Raw genomic sequence first — 13,206 nt, forward strand, 5'->3', positions numbered from 1 at the left:
GGTACCAGTCTCCAGGACCTCAGAATGTGGCTATATTTGGAAAAGGTTTTTTTTTTTTTTTTTTTTGAGAGTCAAGTCCTCATTATATAGTCATGACCATCCTTGAACTTGCTGTCCTTGAACTCACAGAGATCCACCTCCCTCTATCTCCCATGTGATAGGATCAAAAGTGCATGCCACCTTGCCCAGCTGAAGCCAAATTTTTACAGAGATAATTAAGTTATTATGAGATCGTTAGGGTAGACCTGACAAGGACAGAGGCAGGCACAGAAGGAAGACTGTGAAAGGCCACAGGACATGTGAGGTGACCATCTGCAAAAACAAAACCAAAACAGTACTTAAACACCTTGGTCTCCACTCCTAGCTTCTAACGTGGTGAGACCACGAATGTCCATTGTTTCAGATGCCAGCCTGTGGTATCTGTTACGGTGGCTCCAACAGATAGATACAGGCTGGAAAGCACAAAAGCTAACGTGGATGTTGTTTCTTGGAATCCTGCCAGCAGCCTCACAAGGGAGTTTAGCAGTGATTTCCAGCCCAATGGAGCCTTGAGATACCACAGTGCTGGTTGACAGCCTTCCTGCTGTCTCGGGGGAGTCAAAGGCATCCAGCTAAGCCACATCTGGAATTTTGATCCACATGACATCTCATCTTTATGTTAGGATAACAAATATTGGTTGTTTTAGGGTGCCATTGGGGTAATTTGTTACACAACAATGGGAAACTAATCTGTCTCCTTGGCTTTGGGATAACTTGTATTTTATTGACAAAGATGACACATTTGAGGCTAAAAAGAGATTTTGCAGTAGTTAAAATACATAGATGAGAAATACTTGTTTTTGGAATTTTACTTTTAATAATCTGTCTACCCTGTGGAATCAAGCACAGGACATCTGGGTTGGGAGGAAATACCTTTAGCCACAGAGATATCTTGCCATCTCTTCTTTTAGTTTTTATCAGGATATATTAATAGTACGCGTTAGTGGATTTCTTGTGATGTTTCTGCAGTGTGTACTGTGTGCATGGATCACATCTAACCACCTTTTTATGCCCCTCATTCTCTCCGCTGATTGTTTTTTCTGGATTGGCAAATTGATTTTATAATGGTTCTGTTAAGATGTATTTTCAAATGGACTTGGCAGGATCTGCAGTCCCAACACTTGGGAGGCTGAGGCAGGAGGATTGTGTATGTGAAGCCAGGCTGAGCTCTATAGCCAGGATTGATTTTGCTGGGGGTGAAGGTGGGGGTAAGACATAGTTTATCTCTGTAGCCCTGGCTATTCTGGAACTCACTATGCAGACCAGACTGGCTTCAAATTCAGAGATCTGCCAGCCTCTACCTCTTAAGTTCTGCGATTAAAGGCATATGTCACCACACCCAGCTAAGCTCTGCTATTTTTTATTCTTTTTTAATTTTTATTTTAATTCTTTATTAGTTCAAATTAGGAACAAGCTTGCTTCACATGTCAATCCCTTCTCCCTCTCCCTCCCCCCAACCCCCCATCAGTCCCCTCCCCCCTCCTCCCCCTGCACCCCATAGAGGGTAGGACCTCCATGGGGCCTCCCCAAATTCTACAACATCATCCTGGGCCAGGCCTAGGCTCTCCCCCATGTGTCCAGGCTGAGAGAGCATCCCTTCACGTGGGATGGGCTCTCAAAATCACCAGGGAAAAATACTGATCCATTACCAGAGGCCCCATAGAGTGCCGAGGCCTCCTCATTGACATCCATATTCAGGAGTCTGGATCAGTCCCATGATGGCCTCCCAGACAGCAGTCTGCGGTCCATGTAGCTCTGCTATTTTTAAAATAAAAATACCCACAATCTTTTTCAAAGAAATCCTTTGCAGTTAATAAATTGAAAATTGGTACTTTCAGTTCACTCTTCATTATAACTCATAATATTTATGTTCATTAATTTTTAGTTGACATAAAATGTAAAGGTTTTTATTGTGATTAGATAGCATTTTTTTTTTCTAAAATTTGTTTTTTTCAAGTAATTTAGTGTATGTGTTTGCATGTGTGTGAGGGTTGCGGGAGAAGTACACCCTGAGACTTATGTGGAGGTTGAAGGACAATGTTCATGAACCCTTTCTCTTCTTCTACCATGTGGGTTCCATGGATGGAATTCTAATCAGACTTTGCATTGAGCACTTTATCAGACTGGCCATCTCACCAGCCCTCATGGTACTTTTGGTTGGGAAATTTCTCTCTATAGATGTGGAGGTGTTGAGTTGAGTTTGAGGCAGCTCAGGGTCAATGAAGGTTATTCGGTGTAGGCTTCCTGCCTTTAAAATGGGGGAAAGCTATCAATTCAAACACTTTACCAGGTGCTGTCTTCTTTGCCTAATTTCAGAGCACCTTTCTTCAATGAATAGTTTTTTTTTAACTAATTTTTTTAGTTAGCTGTCTTAATTAGGGTTTCATTGCTGTGCCTTGATACCATGACCATGGCAACTCTTTGTTTTTTTGTATTTATCTTTTTTTCTTTTTTAAAAATTTAAATTAGAAACAAGCTTGTTTTACATGTCAACCCCAGTTCCCTCTCCCTCCTCTCCTCCCCTGCCCCCCCCATTGACCCCCTATCCCATCTCCTTTTGCCCCCCAGGGAGGGTGAAGCCTTCCCTGAGGGGGGGGTCTTCAAAGTCTGTCATATCATTTGGAGCAGGGCCTAGGCCCTCCCCCGTGTGTCTAGGCTGAGAGAGTATCCCTCTATGTGGAATGTTCTCCCAAAGTCCATTAGTGTACTAGTGATAAATACTGATCCACTATCAGAGGCCCCATAGATTGCCCAGACCTTCTAACTGACACCCACGTTCAGGGGGTCTGGAACAGTCTTATGCTGATTTCCCAGCTATCAGTCTGGGGTCCATGAGCTCCTCCTTGTTCAGGTCAGCTGTTTCAATGGGTTTCTCCAGGTTCATGGCGACTCTCATAAGGAAAACATTTAATTCGGGTTGACTTACAGTTCGGAGGTTTAGTCATGGTGGGGAGCATGGCAGCACGCAGGTAGACATGGTGTTGGAGGAGTTCAAAGTTCTACATCTGGATTGGCAGGCAGCAGGAAGAGAGAATGAACCACTGGGTCAGGCCTGAACTTCTGAAACCTAAAGCCCACCCCCTGTGACACACTTCCTCCAACAAGGCTACACCCACTCCAACAAGGACATACCTCCAATAATGCCACTCCCTATGAGTCTATGGGGGCCACATTCATTCAAACCCCCCCATTAGCATACACAACCATGGGTTTCATTATGACATTTTCATGCATGTTTATCATTGTACTTTGTTCTCATTGACCCCTTCCCCACTTCTCCTTTCATGCCCGCCCTCTTCCTCCCCTCTTCCAAGTGTTTCTCTGTGTATTCAAGTCTAGATCTTACACATGAGAGAAAACAGGCAGTTGTAGCGGGATGGGAAGTTCTGAGTGAATTCGTACTGTTTGACATGGACCTCCAAGTCAAGAACCAATGCTTCAAACCCATGGGGGTTGGCAAAACCTTCCTCGAGTACAAGTGTGAATGTTGACATATGTGCAAGTACAAGTGTTAAAAAGAGCTGGGTGGTGGTGGTGCACATCCTTGATCCTAGCATTTGGGAGGCAGAGGCAGGAGGATCTCTATGAGCTGGAGGCCAGCCTGGTCTATAGAGTGAGTTCTAGGACAGTGGGACTGTTACACAGAAAAACCTTGTTTTGGAAAAACAAAACAAAACAAGCCAAAACCAAAACAACAACAACAACAAAAAAAACAAACCAAAAAAAAAAAAAAAACAACCAAAACCATCCTCCACTGTCCCCCAACAACAACAACAAAAAACAAGTGTTACAAACAACTTAGCAGTGTGTGTAAAACCTAGCAGATTTCTTCTCTTGTATGTTTGCAGCCTGAGACTGAAATCCACAGACACTTCTTTGGAAACTAGTTAGCCCCTCCCCTTGTGCTGTATATAATAAACTCGCCAAGGGTCTGAGTTGCTATGTAGTTGGTGTCACTCCATCAGAGCATGCACAGTCAACCTGATCCCAGCTTTTCTGTACCTGTGCCTGTCCTCGATTCAATCCCTTGCTTCAACAGTCAGGCTTTCAGGATCAAGCAGTGCTGGAGATGGCTCTCATGGTTTGTTTTTCTGAGTTTGGCTGATTTCACGGAACATGATTATTTTCAATTCCATTTATTTTCTTGCAAACACTATAATCTCTTCCTCCTCTTCTTTCTCCTCTTCCTCTCCTCATGCTCCTCATCTTCCTCCTTTGAGAAAATATTTCACTATGTAACCTGGCCTAGCTTTAAACTCACTGTGTAGACCAGGCTGGTCTTAAACTCATGGCAATCCTCTACCTCTGCTCCTAGGTCATCTAATGCTGTTAATTCCTTCCCCTGACACCCTCTAATGCCCTATGGAGTGCGGCTGTTTATAAAGTGGCCACTGCCCCCATGTTTGTTCTAAAGTCAACCTTACGGTGTCCTATCAAATGTGTGAGCTCATTTGTGTCCATCACTTGTGTCCAGGTTGGAAGGTAGATTTGGGTATTACCCACACTTGGATGTGATCCCTGGCTCTGCCAGGTGACCTTGAACACATCAGTTTGTTTGACCTCCAAGCCTCAATTTAATCATGTGTACAGCTGAGACAACAACTGGTTTTGTCATTTAATTTACTCAGTCTCAAGGGGAGTGATGTTCAGCAGGATTCTGACAGTGAGTGTCACAGTGACTTTGAGGGTCAAAGGCAGTAATAGCCTGAAGGTCTTTGTGTGGCCCTGGGAGTGGCTGCTGGTGGCTTGGTACTGGAGGGAACTCACCCAAAGTTAGACAGCTTCTTATGTTTCACAAACGAGCCCAGCTTTCCTGGAAGTAAGTGGAGAGTTAGGCCTCTGCATCTTGTTGCCTTCCCATCCTCTGTGGCCCTCCTCCCCCTCTCTTCTTCTTTTGTATAGGGTATCATATATCCAAGGCTGGCTTTGCATTTCTAACCCTCCTGCCTGTGCCACCATGCCTGGATTATACAGTGCTAGAGATCGAGCCACGGGATATCCCACATTCTAGGCCTGCACTCTACCAGTTGAGCTGTATCTCTAGTCCCTGAGCTGGATAGAGGCTAGGAATAGCCCAGCTCTTTGTGTCTTGCAGCCTAAACCCATGTTCCATGCCGATGAGGCCATCTGCTTCCAGACTAAGAAAAGATAAAGGCAGGAAATTGCTTCCCAAAATGGGACTATAGTTTGGTTCCTAACACTCACCAGATACAGGCTTTCTGAGTTATCTCATTCCCAACACAGGTGATGACACCCATTTCTGTGGGCAGAAGTTCTGAGTAGGGAGAGAGGCAGTTGAAGCATATGCAGGTGGTGTTGACTGTGAACAGCCATCAGTCACCATCAGTTTGTAGCTCAGTGTCTGCTCAGGGGAATGTTTTGGTTTGAGCTTGCTGGTTACCAAGCAAAGTTCTGATTTTTGCAAGTAAAATGGATTTCATGCCATGCAAACTAATTGGGAATCACAATCAGCTTGTCTCTGTCCAGCTTCCTGCTGATGAAGCCTGCTTCTTAACTTGCTGTACTGGGGGCAGCCAGCTCACTCTTTAGGCTTGGAAGAGCATGGAGGCCTCTTGCAGTCCAGGGGTTGGGGTTTTGAAGCATTTCTATCACCTGCCTTTTGTGTTGTCCTACCACTGCCCAGGGAGACAGGCCAAGCATAAACATGTCAGGTCCATTTCCTGGCAGAGGCAGGACTGGTATCATGGGTGTGCCATGCATGCAGTCACTCACAGAAGACTCTGTGGTCAGGAGGGCCCCTCTTGCCAATCAGCTTGCAATTTTAATAAGCTTATCTTTGAACCTGTGCTTTGTAATTGAAGTCTGATGAGGCCATGGAGCAGGCACATGAGTGCAGGAGATTCATGCAACACGTCTGTCTGTTGTTTCTTCCTGATTTATCCACATGCAACCTTCACATCTGTATATCATCTCTTTATTGCTAGTGCATAGAATTCTGGTGGACTCATGTTGTTTGGATGCTCAGGGACACTCAGCAAATACAAGGATGCTTGTTGCATATAATTGAATGGGCACTGATTGCTCCAAGAGGTCACCTTGCCACCTAGATATGAGTATGCTTCAACTGTAGAAGGAAGGGAGAAAATAACCTTCAAAGCAACTCAGAGGAACAGAGAGCCCCTCTTACCCATCTGAATCCACTTCTGTGAGTGCACAGGGATCATGGCACAGAAGAGAAGGGCAAGGTGGGTCAGCCACACTTTCCTCTTAAAAATTTCCAGCCTTTCCACCTGCATCAGTAATCAAAGGCAGAATGTTGGTAGAATATGATTTTATCAAGGAGAGGCAGGAGTGGGCAGATGAGCTACCATTCTGGTAAATACATCTGCATGTACGACCCATAAAACACAAGCTGTGGTTTTGATGATTCCATATACGAGGTAAATGTTCTCATATTTACATTTAAAACTGCATGGCATAGTATTATAATGATGGATGGCAACATTTGTGCTACTAATACAAGCTTTTCATTTTTCTTTACTTAAAATGGTATCAGATGCAAAGAAGCATGAGGGGAGAGAGCGGGGAGGGAGAGGAAGAAAGGAGAAAAGCTTTGTATTATATTGACTCCAAGGATACGATTTTCCTGCTCTTGGAACAGAATTTTCATATTTAATTCTGAGCAAGAGACCTCAGATGAGAAGGTGGCTTGGAAGGAGGATTGAAGATTGAGAGGAGAGGTGGCCTACCCACTCAGATGCCAGAACTCTTCTGAGATGAACCAAGGGGAGAATGGACTCTGCTAGAGCCAGGGAACAGGGTTGATGGAGATAATGGTGGTGATGATGGTACTGCTGCTTGTGATAGTGACAATGGTGATGGTGATGATAATTATGCTGATTTTGATGGTGGTAGTAATAGTGGTAATGATAATGATGATAGTGGTGTTGATGATGGGGAAGAAACTTTTGGAGGAAGAAGCATGACTTTGAAAGGTTGAACCAGCTATGTTAATCATCCAATAGGCAAGCAGTGGAGCTAGGAAACCTGGACACCCCGACAACAGCAGCCAACTTCTCAGTTTTTCTGTCTGTGTTTCCTTCTCCGTAATTTTTGGAATCTCCGATTCCTCCTGGAAAGAAACATGGCTATTCACTTTATTTATGTATGTATTTATTTTTAAAAGATGAATAATATTCCAGGTGTGGTGGCATATGCATGTAATCCCAGCCCTGGGGATGCTGAACTAGAATGATTGAGGCTAGTCTGGGTTATATAGTGTCTTACAGTTACTATTGCTGGGATGAACCACCATGTCCAAAAACAACTTGGGGTGGAAAAAAATTTATTTCATTCATGGTTCCATATAATAGTCCATTAAAAGCAGTGCAGGCAGGAACCTGGAGGTAGGAGCTGATACAGAGGCCATGGAGGGGCGCTGCTTACTGGCTTGCTCAGTCTGCTTGCCTACAGAACCCAGAGCCACCAACCCAGGGGTGGCTTCATCCACAATGGGCTGGGTCCTCTCCCATTAATCACTAATTAAGAAAGTGCTCCACAGGCTTGCCTGCAACTTAATCTTATGGTATCATTTTCTCAATTGAGAAAATAGAGTCACCTCTCAGATGGCTCTTGCTTGTGTCAAGTTGACATAAAACTAGCTAGTACATATAGAAAGAACTTGCCTCAAAAGAACAAATAACAACGATAAAGTAAAATTTAAAAATTTATAAAACAAAAAGGACTCCTGGAACCCCTCTGCCGGATGGGTGCAATTGCACCCTCTCACTACTAATGGGTCTTTTCCTGCCTCCCACCTTGTCCACACAGCCAGAAGACAATGGGATCTATGAAAAACATGCCTATGACTCTGCTACTTTCTACTCCCAACACACTTAAAATGAGCCACACTCACAGGATTCAGCCAGTTCCTGGGTGGTGGCCAGGAGACTTTTCTACTCCTTCCTTGCTTTTCTTTCTTTCTTTCTTTCTTTCTTTCTTTCTTTCTTTCTTTCTTTCTTTCTTTCTTTCTTTGGTTTTTCGAGACAGGGTTTCTTTGTGTAGCTTTGGAGCCTATCCTGGCACTTGCTCTGGAGACCAGGCTGGCCTCGAACTCACAGAGATCCACCTGCTTCTGCCTCCTGAGTGCTGGGATTAAAGGCATGCACCACCAACGCCCTGCTCGTGTTTCTATCTGTCACTGTCCCAGCAAGGAGTGTTCACTCCTTGAAGCCCTTCCTCATCTAGGATGATCTGGGCATCTGGGGTATTCATTCACTCTCACTAATTCTCCTCCTCCCCTCTCTTCTCTTTTCTATCCTTATGACGAAGTCATTATGGACAGAGATGTGAGATGCTGGAGTTTCTGTCAGACAGATGCAGCTAGAACCTATCCCCATGTGAGCTCAAAGTGTAAACTGTGTGGTTGAAAACGCTGCCCTCTAGAAGGGTCCATGCTCTTAATTATGAATGGTATGGCAGGTGATGGAAGCCAGCATGTGTCTCCCTGTGGTTGGATCTCCCATGGAAGCTTCCATTCATTCATAATGCTGACCAGTTGGCAGCATCCCACTTCAGGCATGCAAGTTCAAGTGGCAGTCTTTGTAGACCTTGTCCCTTGGGTTTTCCTTGTGTGTTTAGGGCCCCTGGGAACCTGCTGCCCCAGATGCTATCCTGGCTGTCAAATGTGAAAAATTCATGCTTCCCTGAATCCTCAGTCACAAATGAGGGGTCAGGAGGGTCTGTGACCTATCTCTGACTCAGCCTGGAGTGAGGCATCTGTGCTCCTTCCTTAGCACCTGGGCCCCACCACCCACACGGGGAAGCCTTGATATATTGTCTTTCCATACCCTTCCCTTCTTCCTCCTGCTTCCTGACCTCACCCCTGCCCCTGTCAATTGATCCCTGGCACCATATCCATGCCTCAGGCTCTGCTTCAGTTCAAATACCAAACTGGTATCTTAACCCCATAAAGGTGAGTCGAGGCCGCTGCTGATGACACAGGCAGCTTTTACTCTCAGGAGAGAAGCTGTTAGAAGCTCCACACTGCCCTGTCACTCAAAATGCAGTGAGGGTTCTTGTTGGGGTGAGGGGAGCAGAGAGAGGGGCACAGAACCACAGGGTCAGGTCAGCTCTTTGGAGCATCCAAATGCATTGATATATTAGCTGATTAGAAATGTCATTTTACTGAAACAAACCAGTGTTGTGAATTAAGCATCAAGTCTGCATAGACTTGGGAGATGAAACAGAAAGTCTGGCAGAGACTTGTCATGTTCAGAAGAGCCCAGGATGTTCAAGTTCACCCAGGGCCCAAAGGAGAAGCTGTTAGTGATGGTTCATTCCTGCCCAGAACTCTGGAGTTTGTAAGGCATACCAACATTTTTATTTCATGGCACCTTTGCACTCAGGACACCCAGTGAGGTGACATGGCCCCAAGTCCTTTTATCCTATACATCAGGCACAGAGAGCTTGGACATGGTCCTGGCTCACCTAGGTGGAATCTCATCTCCAGTCTTCAGACATGAACTACTGACTTTCTTTCCTGAATGTCTATAAACTTAGCTAAGTCTGAGTTGGCCCCCTCATATCTGTGTGTGTGTGTGTGTGTGTGTGTGTGTGTGTGTGTGTGTGTGTGTAGGTTAGAAGTTGTCTTAGTATTTCTATTGATGCAAAAAGACACCATGACCATGACAATTCTTATAAAGGAAAACATTTAATTGGGTGGTTTACAGTTCAGAGGTTTAGTCCATTATCATCATGGCAGGACATGGCAGCATGCAGGCAGACATGGTGCTGGAGGAGCTGAGAATTCTATATCTTGTTCTGTAGACAACAGGAAGTGAACTGTGACACTGGGCATAGTTTGAGCATAGGAGACTTCAAAGCCCACCCTCACAGTAACATGCTTCCTCCATCAAGGCCACACCTTCTAATAGAGCCACTCCCTTTGGAGGTTATTTTCTTTCAAGCCACCACAGAAATCACCTTTATTGATCAGATGTCTACCTTTATTGATCTCCACCTTACTTTGTTAGCCAGGGTCTCTTAGTGAACCTGGGGCTTAAGGATTCAGTATGACTAGTTGGCAAGCTGGCCCTAGGGATTCTCTAATCTCTCCACTCTCTAGCTCTGATTTTATAGGCAAGTATGGCTATACCTGGCCTTTACGTAGGTTCTGGGGATTTGAACTCAGGTCCTAATGCTTGCACAGAAAACACATTACCCACTGAACCATCTCACCAGTCTCTGAGTTGGCTGCTTAGAAAGTTCCCATGTTGCTGAATGTTTGCTATGCTCAAGGTCTTGACTAAGTATGAAGGCTAACATTGACCACATCGGCTGGCTGGGAGAAGGGTCCCCTATGGCTTATATTTAAAGCCTGGCTCCCAGGGAAAGGGGGCAAGTGGTGATGCACAGGAGTTCTCTCTGTTGAAGGGCTGTCCCCTCTTCTCACTCATCTGCACCAGGACTTGTGTGTGATACTGGGAAATAGTCTTATCTCCAGCTTGAACTGGAACTGTCCCGGTCTGACTTACCTTGGACCCACATGAGTGGGAGAGGAAAATGGTGGTTGTGATGATTCTAGAAGAAAATAAATTTGTGTTGGACAGTTGTAGACCTCACAGGCTTCTCCATCCCTTCTTGGGGAGCAATGTGTTTGGGTGCTGAGATGGTTCGGGTAGTTAGTGGAGAAAGGTTAACCCACATGCTGACTGGGGATATGAATCTGTCTTTCCTTCCAGCCTCAGTGGAAGCAAAACACAGGATGGGCTTTGTGGCTCTGCCTTGGCAAATAAATGGCTATCACACACTTGTTCTCACACTTGGGTTCCTTTGGACCACATGTTTTTCCATTGACTAGGAAAACATTTGGTACAGAGTTCTGTGGGGCCTGTGCCTATGCGGAGAGAGCTGTTTCTAAATCTCTGTAAGCACCTGGGCATGGTCACACCCTTGCCAGAGGGAATGTTGCTTCTGGCTGCTGTAATAAGTACTTGTTACCAGTTCAAATTCTGTGACGGGGGGGGGGATGGAAACACAGCCATACTGACCACATGGTATAAGCCAATTACCACACTAGGTCCCGCTAGGTATAGGCACGTGACCATGAGCTTAGGATGAGGTCTTTAGTTGGTGTTACTTTCCAGATGCAAAACCTGGGGCCTGGCATGACAAGCAACTCCGTCTGCAATTTAATCTTGATTGTCAGTATGATGGGATTTAAAATCACCATGGAAACAAATTTCTAGATTGGTCTGTGATCGAGTTTCTAGATTAAGTTAATTGAGGTGTGGAGAATCACCCTGAATGGTGAGTGTTAGCATTCTGTGAATTGGGGTCCTGGGCTGAATTGAAAAAGGAGGATGCCAGCTGAGCCCCCGTTTCCCTAGCTGTTTTCTGACTACAGATGCACAGTGACCAGCTGCTCCCTGCTCCTGCCTCCATATCCTCACCAAGATGGACTGTATCCTCGAGCTACAAGTGGGAAATAAACCCTTCCTTCCCGAAGCTGCTTCTGTGAGTCATTTTGTCACAGAAATGAGAAAAGTAACTAATATACTTATTCTGAATGGCACAGACAGCAAGACAGCCCTGGGCCTGAGGGCTTGGCCCGTGTATCACCTATAAAATCCTAAATGTTTTCTTTAAGCTAGGTCTGGCATTCGACTTCATAGCCATCATTTCATTCTCACAGAATAATGGCCTTTTGGGGGCAGCCACTGCTGTCAGTGTCATCTGAGCTGGGGCTTACAAGCTTGATTGGCCCTGGTTATACAGCTAAGAAGAGGAATGCTGAGTCCAGACTCCTGCACTTTCTGACCCCAGAACCCTCAGTCTCACACCATGGGGTTACTTCCTCTCTGCTTCAGCTGCAGGAATGGGGGGGGGGCAAGGCAGGATGAATCTTGCAATCAGAGCACCAGATGAGTTGCAATCACAGTCGGCTCAAGGCAAGGTGCTGGTGGCCGTGTCAGAGGAACAAGGACTATGGTTCTTTCTTTCTGGTCTCAGAGCAGAGGTCACATCCTCACAGGACTTTTTAGGGAAACCGAGTCTGGGTATTGCAGTGGCATTGAACAGGGCCTGAAGTTCCAGTATATACACAGCTAGGGACCTCTGGGTCCCTGTGTATGGAAAAGCCTGCAAAATGCATAACAACTTGGGCAAAATGAGTTACATGATGTAAATTGTAACATCACCTTCCTTCTAGCAGAAGTGATGTGTGAGCTTTTTTTCTCTTTATCTAGAAACTCATTGCATACCTAGAGACCTAGAGACCGAAGAGAATCAGGGGACATATACAGGTTGCTCATGGATCCATTGCTTTGTTTTTGCTTAGGTCTGGGTCCCCAGCCTGCCTTTAAGGAACTCATTCTCCTGAGGGAAGGATGTATTTTGTGTCGTGTGGTAGCAGAGGTCTATAGATCAACTAACCAATTCATTCAGTGAATACTTACTGAGCATCTATTATGTGCATGGAACCAATCTTTAAATTATTCATCTTTCACATTCATTTAATAGTTTTAGAAGCGGAGACTCTCTTGTGATATCCTCAGTAAAACCAAAGGCTTATGACCTGGTTTACACTGGGATAAAAGTCGCCTACAGGGTGAAGGTTAGATGGAGGTTCTGAGTTATGTCCAAGTGACATGCTTTTGAGTGGGAGCTAGCATTCAGCCCAGGTTTGTCTACCCTGGCAGTGTGCTGCGACACCCTGGGGAGGTTTATAAGGTATCCAGGCTGTGAGCTGGGCCACACCCCGATAGATTCTGATCTGATAGGCTTGAGTGGGGGGGTCTTTGAGGAAAGGTGTGTGTGCCTTGAAAATTCCTCAGGTGGTTTTTATGTGTGACACTGTGAGCCAATGGTCTATGTCAGTGCCTCTCATCTGCATAGAGACTTCTGAGGGAGTTTTGAGGGTCCCCATGTCTGAGGCAGTTCCTATGTCATGAATCAGAATGTCACAGATTGACACCTTGTCACTGGAATATGTTAGATCTTCCCACCTGAGGCTGCTTTTGTAGCAGACCTGGATTTGGTTCCCAGCACCTACAAGGAAGCTCACAGCCACCTGTAACTCCAGTTCCAGGAGATCCAATGCCATCTTCTGGCCTCCTTGGGCACTTTATACATGTGGTGTATATACAAACATGCAGACAAACAATCAGGCACAGGCATAACAATTTTAAAAATTAAAAAAACCCT

The sequence above is a fragment of the Cricetulus griseus genome, chromosome 3 (assembly GCF_003668045.3).
Source record: "Cricetulus griseus strain 17A/GY chromosome 3, alternate assembly CriGri-PICRH-1.0, whole genome shotgun sequence".
Lineage (NCBI taxonomy): Eukaryota > Metazoa > Chordata > Mammalia > Rodentia > Cricetidae > Cricetulus > Cricetulus griseus.